The sequence below is a fragment of the Bos taurus genome, chromosome 28 (genome assembly GCF_002263795.3).
Source record: "Bos taurus isolate L1 Dominette 01449 registration number 42190680 breed Hereford chromosome 28, ARS-UCD2.0, whole genome shotgun sequence".
Taxonomy (NCBI): Eukaryota; Metazoa; Chordata; class Mammalia; order Artiodactyla; family Bovidae; genus Bos; species Bos taurus.
This window is the reverse complement of record NC_037355.1, coordinates 34,524,108-34,534,687: the sequence shown is the minus strand read 5'-3', so window position 1 is coordinate 34,534,687 and position 10,580 is coordinate 34,524,108. Positions and strand designations below refer to the sequence as shown.

Sequence of the window (10,580 nt, the reverse complement as noted above, 5' to 3'; positions counted from 1 at the left end):
ATTGAGCCATAATTATTTCAGGCTTTTGAGTTTTAAAACCCAGATGCCTACAAACAGTGAGCTGATTCTCCGGCTGGGCTTTTAAAAATTGTTTTCCAGGACCCCAACCAAAGGTGGGTGAGTCTTCCCTCCCCTGTACAGCCCAGCTAAGGCTATGGTCTCCTGTGTCCTGTCTCTTCTTCCCAGGTGGGCGGTATTACTGTTCATGCTTTGTCAGGGAGGAATCTAAGGAACTGAAAAATCAAGTAACACACCCAAAGGGGTAACTAGTAAGTGATGAAGTCTGGGATTTGAACCCTGAGCAGTCTGGGTCTAGAATTCTTCCTCTTGGTGATGTCACACTGCTGGGGAAGATAGAGTTCCCTGGTCCCACATCTTCAAGAACCAGATGGAGTCCAGAGAGGGGTAGGGACTTGGTCAAGGTCTCACAGCTATGCACCATCAACTCCTGGAGGGGAAGCATCCCTTGGTCACTACTGGGTACCTGATGCTCCCCGACATGTCCGTGGGGGCTCCCCGGTAAGACTTCTGTCCTCTGCACTCCTAGGCTTCAAGTTCTTGGTGGCTCCTCTGACCACTTACCAGGCTTAATGTCAGTCTCACAGAAGTTTGCCGCTGAACAACTTAACAGAGTCACTGCACAGATGGACAGAGGGAGGCAGGAGGGAAAAGGGGAAAGGTCTCACAGTCCAACTGCAGCAGAACTGGGGTGGATTCCAGGTCCCAGGATGGGTGGTAGTCTGGGCCTCTGCCCAGGCCCCAGCTTGCCCCCATCCAGCACCCTCCTGACCTGGCAGTGTCTGTGCGCCTTCCCTCCCAAGCTTCCTCCTGGCTTCCTTCAAGACGACTGTGTCTTGCCTTCTCTCACTCCTCATCCACGTGTCAAGAGGCCCCATTTCTATTAGTGTTCATTGGCTATGGCGGCCTCCACTAGCAAAGGGGCTTGTGCATGAAATCTGGGCAAAGCTGGCAGCTGAAGTGACATCCTAGTAGTGTAAAACACAAGGGGTAACTGTGCATGTATGTATTTTATCTCAGGGTGCATGCATGTATTATGTGTCTATATGTGTATGGTGCATACATGTATGTGCATGCATATCTGTACACACATATATGTGCGTGTATGTGTATACATGTGTGTTGCATATAGGTATCAATATATGTGCATGCATGGATTGTGTATAGTGCATATCAGTCAGTCAGTCAGTTCAGTCGCTCAGTCGTGTCTGACTCTTTGTGACCCCATGAATCGCAGCCAAAGAATTGATGCTTTTGAACTGTGGTGTTGGAGAAGACTCTTGAGAGTCCCTTGGACTGCAAGGAGATCCAACCAGTCCATTCTGAAGGAGATCAGCCCTGGGATGTCTTTGGAGGGAATGATGCTAAAGCTGAAACTCCAGTACTTTGGCCACCTCATGCGAAGGGCTGACTCATTGGAAAAGACTCTGATGCTGGGAGGGATTGGGGGCAGGAGGAGAAGGGGACGACAGAGGATGAGATGGCTGGATGGCATCACTGACTCAATGGACATGAGTTTGAGTGAACTCCAGGAGTTGGTGATGGACTGGGAGGCCTGGCGTGCTGCGATTCATGGGGTCGCAAAGAGTCGGACACGACTGAGTGACTGATCTGAACTGAACTGAATCGCAGCATTCCAGGACTCCCTGTCCATCACCAACTCCCGGAGTTCACTCAAACTCACGTCCCTTGAGTCAGTGATGTGTGTACATTTGCATATTGTGCATGTGTGCATGCGTATCTGTACATATGTGTATGCATGTATTTGTGCCTGTGTGTATTGTGCACAGTGCATGTGTGTGTGTGTGGGCATGTGTGTATTATGTGTGTATACATATATATATATTATGTATATGTGTGTGTGTGCATATTCTGTATATGTTTGTGTGTATTGTATATCTTGTATATGTGCGTGCATGCATGCATGTGTACTGTGTACGCATGTATGTGCACGTGTACACATATGTTTACATACACACACGTGTGTGTATACGTGTGTGTATGGCAGTCAAGCCTCAAGCACATAGACCTACAGTCTTCACCCCATGATAGCTTGATGTTGAGGCTTTTGTGTTCTCCAGAGAGATGCAGTTTGTAAGATCCACAGGTCCTGAGTGGTCTTGAAATTCCTTTGGCACTTGGAGGTGGAAAACAGCCTGTGGTGGGCAGCTACCTCTGCTGGTGGTCCGAGTGTGGGTTCAGGCCCCAGGGAAACTTAAGGGCACACCAAATTCCTGCTGGGTCACTTCTGGCAAACATGAGATCTCAGAGGAATCACTTCCTCCTTTTGGTCTCAGCTTGCCCACCCATAAAGTGGGGCTATAAGGCCTGCTTTGTTTTACTCTCTGGGCATTATGAGGAGAAGATGAAATTCTCTTTTGGAAACCGTACCAAGTTCTTCCTAATTCCATGATTTCCAAGTTTTGCAGGCACAAGAAATCTCATTACAGTGTTGTCCTATATATGTAGATGTATAATCGCACATGAATGCAAGCCTGAATTTAACTTTGCATGGAAGTGTTTGGAGGCTAAGGTCATGTACTTGAGTGTGCAGGAGCTTGTGCGTGTTGATTAGAATTTCCTTACCTAACTTTGCGTACCCTCTGCACAGGATCTGGTGGGTCAGCTTGACTTTGAATCCTGGCTGGCTCGGCTTGAATAAGCCAGGCAACCTGGGTGGGCTTCAGTTTCTTCATCTGTGAAATGGGCCTGTGAGAGTGGCCACTTACAGGGCCTCGTGGAGTTTTGATGGACTAAGCTCAGCATGCTCTTGACACAGTGGGAAAGTCACAGATCATAGTAATAGTTCTTAGTTCAACAAGAACTGGAGGAGAAAGAGTATGAATGCCATCACCTCTAAGGCGAATTATTATAGAAAGGAGGCTCGTATCCTCCAGCTCCCACTCTCTGATCCTTTGCCTTGTCCAAAAGCCTGGATTTGATGGTCTTAACTATTTGATACTTTGGGTGGGTTTTTCTGCTTGAGCGCGAGAGTGCTGAAAGCAATTGATGAGAGAAAGAAGTTTTTGGATACAGCCACAGAGGCCCTTGCTTTCCTTTCCTGGATGTTACCTTTGTTGCAGAGGAGAAGCCCTGTGGCTGGGATCAGAGAACCACACACGTCTTACAGAATGTTCCTCTGTCTCTCGTTGCTCTTGAAAACTGCGGTGCTCCACACTCACCAGGAGGGGTTCTACCCTCAACCGAGTTTGGGAAACATTGCAAACAGACTCCCTGGACATCAGCATGCTTTACTTGTATTATAAAGATGCTGTAAAACGTGCAGTAAACAAGTAAGTTAAATTTAGTTTAACCTAGCATTTCCCAAATGCACTTTTCTTTTTTGCATAATCCTTGCTATAAATCTCTGCGGAATGCACCCTGACAAGCACAGATTCGCGGAATCAATAGTATGGAAATCCACAAAGCCACGTGGCTCTAGGTCACCCTTCCAGTCAGGCAAATGATATGTCATAAAGCAGTGCTTCTCATATGTCAGCGCGCACACATGTCATCTGGGAGCTTGGGAAAAGGCAGATTCCAAGCGGCAGGTCTGGATGGGGCCCAAGGTCCTGCATTTGTAACAAGCTCGCAGGTGATGCCCCTGCCGCCGGGCCCAGGACCACACTTTGGTAAGATTACAAAGAGGCCTCTGCTACCATGGAATTTCACCTGTGTCCATCCTTTCAATGGTATTCGGAAACTGGTGGCTGCCAAAGAAGTCCCCAAATCAGGCCATTAGACGCAATCACCAGGGACGTGACCTTTCTCTGCTGGACAAGCCGTCCTATGAGGGGGAGCCTAGGCTGGGTTAGCAGCTGCAGGGAATGCAAGGACCAAGGTTTCGAGGGTAGAAAAGTCCTTCGGAGCTATGAAATCTTGGCTGAGTCTGAAAAGACGGCAATCGAGTCACACTCCTGCCATGTCTCCTGTCTGGGCAAATAAAGCTGCGATTGTTAGTGTTTTAATTAATTTATTTATTAATTTTTAAAGAGACATTTCCCCTTTCTTTTTCTTGGGTCTGGAGTCATTAAACAGGGATTAGCTGGATAAATAGAGGAAGTGATTTTTAAACTGTTTGCAAACTTAATGTGAAGAGCCCAGCCTTGCAAATTATCACGTCTAATCAGAGGCCCTCGCTTCACTGCTCCAGTAATTGTACTGGTATTAGTCAAATTCTTGTTGTCTCCTCATTAGCCGTGAAAAGGAGACTCAAGATGTACTTCATTAGAGTGTCCTGGAAATATATTGCTAATGTGGAGATGGAGGCAGAGCGGGGAAGGGATGTGGGGGAGGGGTGTGGGGGCGGGGCAGGAGTGTACAGGTCCTCACCTGACATCGGGCAGGTCTCACCTCTCTCAGTCCCGTCTCTCGCCTGCCTTTGGGCTCAGTTCCTCTCTGGGCAGCAAGGAGGGTAGGTCGGCTGAGATCCGGAAGCCCTTTCTGTCTGACACTCTTGAGTTTATGGTTCTAAATTTTGAGGCTTTGGAGGATGATCAGTACTGGATGTTCTTTCAAATCCAGAAACTTAGGCTTTGTCGGGAGCTTAACCAAGGGTGAAGAGAGCTTTGGGTGGGCAAGGCTGGCCTGTGTTTCTCCTTTACTCTAAGGCAAACTGGCTAAGTGCTCAAATGTCAGCCAGACACCTGCAGCTTCCCTTGATATTGTCTGATAGGACTCGTAATCAACATTTTCTCCTCCCTCCCTCTGTCTCTCCTTTCTTCTTTCCCTCCTACCCTCCTTTCTTGTTCTGGATGCATTTTCTTCATCCTCATTGTCTTCTTCCTTTTCTTCTCGTCCCTTTTCTCTTTCTTCTCCACTTTCTCTTCTACCCAACATTTATTTATGGAGCGTATAATCCTAGAGCTATTGAATGTAAATTAGTTGAAATAAAGTAAAATGAAAAGGCCACTTCCTCATTTGCGCTAGCAACGTAAGGCATCAAATGCCCACTTGCCACACGTGGCTAGTGGCTGCCACATTGGACGGTGCAGAAAATTCTACTGGACAGCTATGATCTAATCTCTTTCTGTTACATCTTGTGCTCATCAGCCCAGGGGTAAAGAGGATGTGGAGTTGAGAAAGAGAGAATCCTCCCTCTAGGACGCGCATAGTCAGGTAGAGAATTATCACACTTCATTATAGTTGTGAATCGTTGAAGATGGGTCCAAGGACTAGACTGACTAGCAGGGCTCCCTGCACCTTGGGGGTCAACTTGGGGAGTCGGAGAATCAGCCAGGCTTCCCGGAGAGCAGGGGCTTTTCCATTAGAGGTCTGGAAGATGAGAGTGATCCACCAGTGCCCCTGAGCCTATGGCAACTTTACCACTGGTGGGTTAGCCGTGAGCCCAGTGGGCACATAGCATATCCGTCCTTCACTCCAGCAGCCACAGAAGACTTTGTAAGGTCTGTTGATTATCTTTCTCTATAGGGACCAGGTATTCCTGGGCTCGGGTCTGGTGAGTCTTAACTCGGTGTCTGGGAGACACCTTCCACCACCACTTGCCAGAGCACCTCTCTCTCCTCTCTTCCCCAGCCTTCTTGGCAGCCAACCCCAAAGCACTGTGTAGGGCGATGAATCAGGCTTGGCCTTCAAGATTTGAAATCTGAATCTGGATTTATGTCGTATATTGCCTGAGCTACATAAATCACTCCATGGTCTGAGCCTCAGTTATGACAACTATAAAATGGGGATAATAATACCAACCTTAAAAACTTGTTGTTAGAATTAATGACATGGCATTCACAGCACCTGCTGTGGAGCTGCGGGAAATCAAGCAATTCTTCCTTCTCCCTCCCTGCCCCCTCTCTTCCTCCATCCCTCTATCTCTGCCCCCAGCCCCTACTCCCTCCCTTCCCCCCTCCCTCTCTCTCCTCTGTCCCACTCTTGCTCTAGCCAGGAACTCTGGGCTGTCCTTCTCTTTGGCAGAAGCCCTTGGTCTCTCCAGCCTTCTGGATGCTGACCTGCCATCCTCTGTGGCTTGGAATCCAATTTCTCTACTTCTGAGAGGATAAAGGGCTGAGTCAGCTCCACAGGGAATCACTTTCGAGGTTCCAAGGAGTCTGGGGGCCTTAGTGCCAGCACTCAGGCTGCTAATGGATTCAGAATGGATTCGGGGCTGATGACACAGCCCTGAAACGTGGCATTCGCTGGAGGAGTCACGGTGGCTTTTTTTTTCAAATAACTTCCACACAATAGGTTTCCTTTTCATCAGGAACTGGTTGTCTGCATTTCTGGCTTCTGGTAACTTCCTCCTTGGCCCTAAAAGACCACAGGAGGATCAATTAGATGCCCCGGGTGCTGAGGGTTGGCAGTGGGCCACAGTGGCAGCCCTGGTCCTCTGTCCCACTGTTCTGGGTGGCGCAGAGGGCATGACACCACCAGGAAAGCCACTTCACTGGGTTCTCAGACACTCAGGGCACTGCAGACTCAGACTTGAAGGTGCGTGGATGTTAGAGGGGGAAGAGGGTGAGAACCCGGGGCAAGATGACCTGAGAAGCCCAGAGAGGTTAATTGGCTTCCCAAGGGTCACAGACCAGGTCAGGTGACCCAGGCTAGACTCTTCCTCCCGGGATCCCTTCCATACTGACCCTTAATCAATCAACCGTCAGTGACCACCCACTACTGGGGAGACACTGTGGGGCTCCCAGCATGTGTATTTCACTGTATGAGTCTGTTTCCAGAAGAAACACATGGCTTTTTTGCGACAATTGCCTTTCCAGCCTGACTGCCAGCCCAAGGTCGCGGGAGACGATCTGGACCCCACAACCTCCATTGTGCTGCTCCTTCTCCAAGAGCCAGCTTCCTCTTCTGGAAGGTAAGGGTGCTGGTAATGCTACCGTCTTGGATTCCCTGCTAGAAGGCAGAAAGGAGGAACCATGTCAGTGTTCAACAAACTCCTGACTCAAAATAACCTTTTTTTTTTTTAAGGAAATGTTGTGGTAAGTTCTATAGGACTGATGGACTCAACCTGAGCTTCTCCAAGTGTGGTCCCTGGACCAACAGCAACAGCATCACCTGGAAATTTGTTAAAATGCAAATTTGCAAGCATCAGCCCAAATTCTGAGGGTGGGACCCAACAATTTGTATTTTAACAAGAACTCCAGGCAATTCTCACATCTCTTAAGTTTGAGACCCTCTGGGCTAAACTTTTCGATTTCTGTGGACCCACAGGAGGGGGAGATCATTGTGGATGGTAGATCCACAAGGAGAATTGATCCACATTGAGGATGGAGATCATGTGTGCTTATGGGCCATCTCCAAAGAAGGCCTTAGAAATGGACATTGGAGGGTGAGGAGTTGCTGGGTGCCGGGAGGCACTGAGGTGCCAGAACGGTGATCAGGAGCAGGAATGTTGAGGACAAATCTGCCAAAGCCTGACCTGCTCCCACCAATGCCCACAAGACTGGGAGAGTGAGCGCTGAAATCATGACCAGGATTCAGATTTGACCCTGACTGAATGATCACAAATGCTGTCTATATTGGGTAAGAGAAATCAGGATGCCCACCCATCCATCATCCATCCTTTCTTTCAACTCAAAATTTATTTATTTGAATTAATGTTATTTGAACTTTTATTCTGTGCCAAGCATTCAGCTATGCCCTTGGCTTGCATACACAAGACAATCAGGGTTACTAACTTGTGTTCTCTGACTAATTTTAAAAGTTGTGATTTAACATCTACTTTAATGAAAACAAGTTCCCACTGAACATCACTATCTGAAATGTAAGATTAAATATTTCTGTGTGGCATGAGACAGGAACAATATTTAAATTTAAGGTTCATTCCCCTCTTTGAAGAGCGTGGAAGGCTAGGTGTAGGAATTAGATGAGTGTCTGTGGAACATCGCCCAGGGGAGGGTTGTGAATAAGCTCCTTAATTGTTTAGCTTTCAGAGTTTCCCACCTCTCCTTCTTATTCATTTTCTGATTTAATCCTGAAAACAATACTGTGAAGTCTGAGGAAATTCAGACTCAGAATTTAAATGACTTGCCCCAAGTTACAAAGGAAATAAGCCACAGAACCCTGAGGAAATGGAATCTTCAGATTCTCCCAAACCCAGAACTCACTATGTGGACTGCATTTTTTTTTCTTTTTTTAAATTTTATTTTTTAAATTTACAATACTGTATTGGTTTTGCCATATATCAACATGAATCCGCCACAGGTATACACGTGTTCCCCATCCTGAACCCTCCTCCCTCCTCCCTCCCCGTACCATCCCTCTGGGTCATCCCAGGGCACCAGCCCCAAGCATCCAGTATCGTGCATCGAACCTTTTCTTCTTGATATTGACGTTTTGAGTTTTCGCTGTCTTTGCTTCTAGTAGATCAGGCACTGTGTTACCCGAGTCCTGTTTTGGGGCAGGTGGGACCCTTCCAGGATGTTCAGGCGACCCAGACCACCCATGTGTAGGGGCAAGCATAGAGATGCATTTTACCCAGAAAGATACTCAGGAACCCCAAGAGCCATTTCCCAAGAAAGGTCACCCATTTTCCAGCCCATGCCATTCCCCAGAGTCACTGGTCTCACCTCCAGGTATGGCTACCTGAGATCAGGAGAAGAAACCCATAGCCTCCTAACACCTGGTGGTTCCCAAGAATTTAACACCTGACCCATGCCAAGAGGTCATTGTGGGGAAAAAAAATCGAAACACGCGCTGGTAGTAAAATCATGGCTCTTTGAATTATATTAAAACACTTCAGCAACCTTTCATATAGAATTAATTAACATAAATCCCAGCATCCTCATTGCTACAGAGCCCTAAAGTGGTTGCCAGAATTTAATTAGACTTAACCTTTTTTTTCCTACACCAGTACCACTTTATAATAACTGCAAATCATTATTAATTCCTTTGGTGTTCACTGTAATAACATTAATCATGATGAACTTCTTTCTGTAGTAATGTGTATGTAATATGTAATTCCATAGCAATTTAGTATTAGTTAAGGATAAATTGAAATTAATTTCACGAAAAGATACTATTTGTTATTGGATCCTGTATATTCATAAAATAATATTTTAGCACAATTTATATTGAGGTGGCCAGATCAGGAGACATTTGGCAAACTGCTAAAACTTCAGAGACAGAACTATTTGCTGCTGATTACTGGAGCGTACCTGATTGCTGATGTCTCGTATCCCAAGGTACTTGAAATAACAAATCAGAAAATGGGTAAGCTGTGATGAGATGGCCCTTTGAGATTTAGTACCTTATCAATCTGAAGGCATAGTGTGGGACAATGTATCTCGGAGTGCTTTCCAGAACTAAGCCTGTGATTTATTATCTCAGATCTCAAGATTTAAGCCACGTTCTTGGCTCTCCCAGGTTCTGTCTTCTCCTCTGTAAAATGGTTACATCATCCCCTCACAGCAGTCTTCAGGGGTTGCAAGGATGTGATAGATTTGAGTGATTTGGAAGATTGCAATGCTTAGAATGAACGTGTGTGACGCTAGGAAGAAAAATAATGGTCTATGCGTGCTTTATTTTGTTGTTTATTTATTTATTTATTTTTTATTTTGTTGTTTAATTTCATTCATCTTTGTGATAGAATATTTGGAAGTGGAGATGCTGAGAAGGAAACAGAAGGGCTTTTTTAATTTTAATTTTTCATGAAAAAAAACTTTATTTTTTTACTTTTGATTTTGATATAGAATTCAGACTTTACTGAACATTTGCAAGACATTTACAAAGAATTCCCAAATACCCTTCACCCAAATTCCCCAGACTGTCAACATCTTATTTGCTTGATCCCTTTGTCTGTGTTATATACTGGCATTTTGTTTTTCAGTTATTACGGACAAAAGCCCCTTTACTGCTAGATACTAAATAACGTACTTTTCCTAAAAACATCATTTTCATAAATACTCATGGTTTAAGGACCCAAATCAAGAAGTTAGTGATTATTCAGCTCCAAGTAAGGCCTTTTTCAGATACCAGCTCTACTTGTCACTCATTTTTAGGCATAATCTTGTCCGAAACTTTGCCCTCTGCTGGGCCTATCTGGGGACTTTTCTCCGTCCATTCATCCATTCATTTCACTGGGCGGGAGTGGAAGATAGAAAGATGAATAAGACATAATTCTGCCTTCAGGAAGCTGGTGGTCTAGGAGACATAACTATAAATGGATATTTAAAATATATTCTAATGAGGGCAGTAGATACGTGCTCAGATCACAAGTGATATTATCAATAAAAATAAGTAGCGGCATATAAGGTCTAGGGCTTCCCTGGTGGCTCAGCTGTAAAGAATCCTGCCAATGAAGAAGAGGCAGGTTCGATTCCTGGGTCAAGGAGATCCACTGGAGAAGGAAATGGCAACCCATTCCTGTATTCTCGCCTGGGAAATCCCATGGACAGAGGAGCCTGGCCAGCTACAGTCTATGGGCTCTTGAAAAGTTGGGCACAACTGAAAATGAAGAGGAACTCAAAAGCCTCTTGATGAAAGTGAAAGTGGAGAGTGAAACAGTTGGCTTAAAGCTCAACATTCAGAAAACGAAGATCATGGCATCTGGTCCCATCACTTCATGGGAAATAGATGGGGAAACAATGGAAACAGTGTCA

At 45.8% G+C, this 10,580-nt stretch overlaps 1 long non-coding RNA gene across 1 annotated transcript; it reads left to right on the top strand.

The window, feature by feature from the left end:
- The first annotated feature begins 1,259 nt into the window (after positions 1-1,259).
- LOC132342141 (uncharacterized) lies at positions 1,260-9,501 on the top strand. The gene is made up of 2 exons (XR_009493266.1): positions 1,260-3,311; positions 6,741-9,501. It is a non-coding gene; the product is annotated as an uncharacterized lncRNA (long non-coding RNA).
- Positions 9,502-10,580: the final 1,079 nt, after the last annotated feature.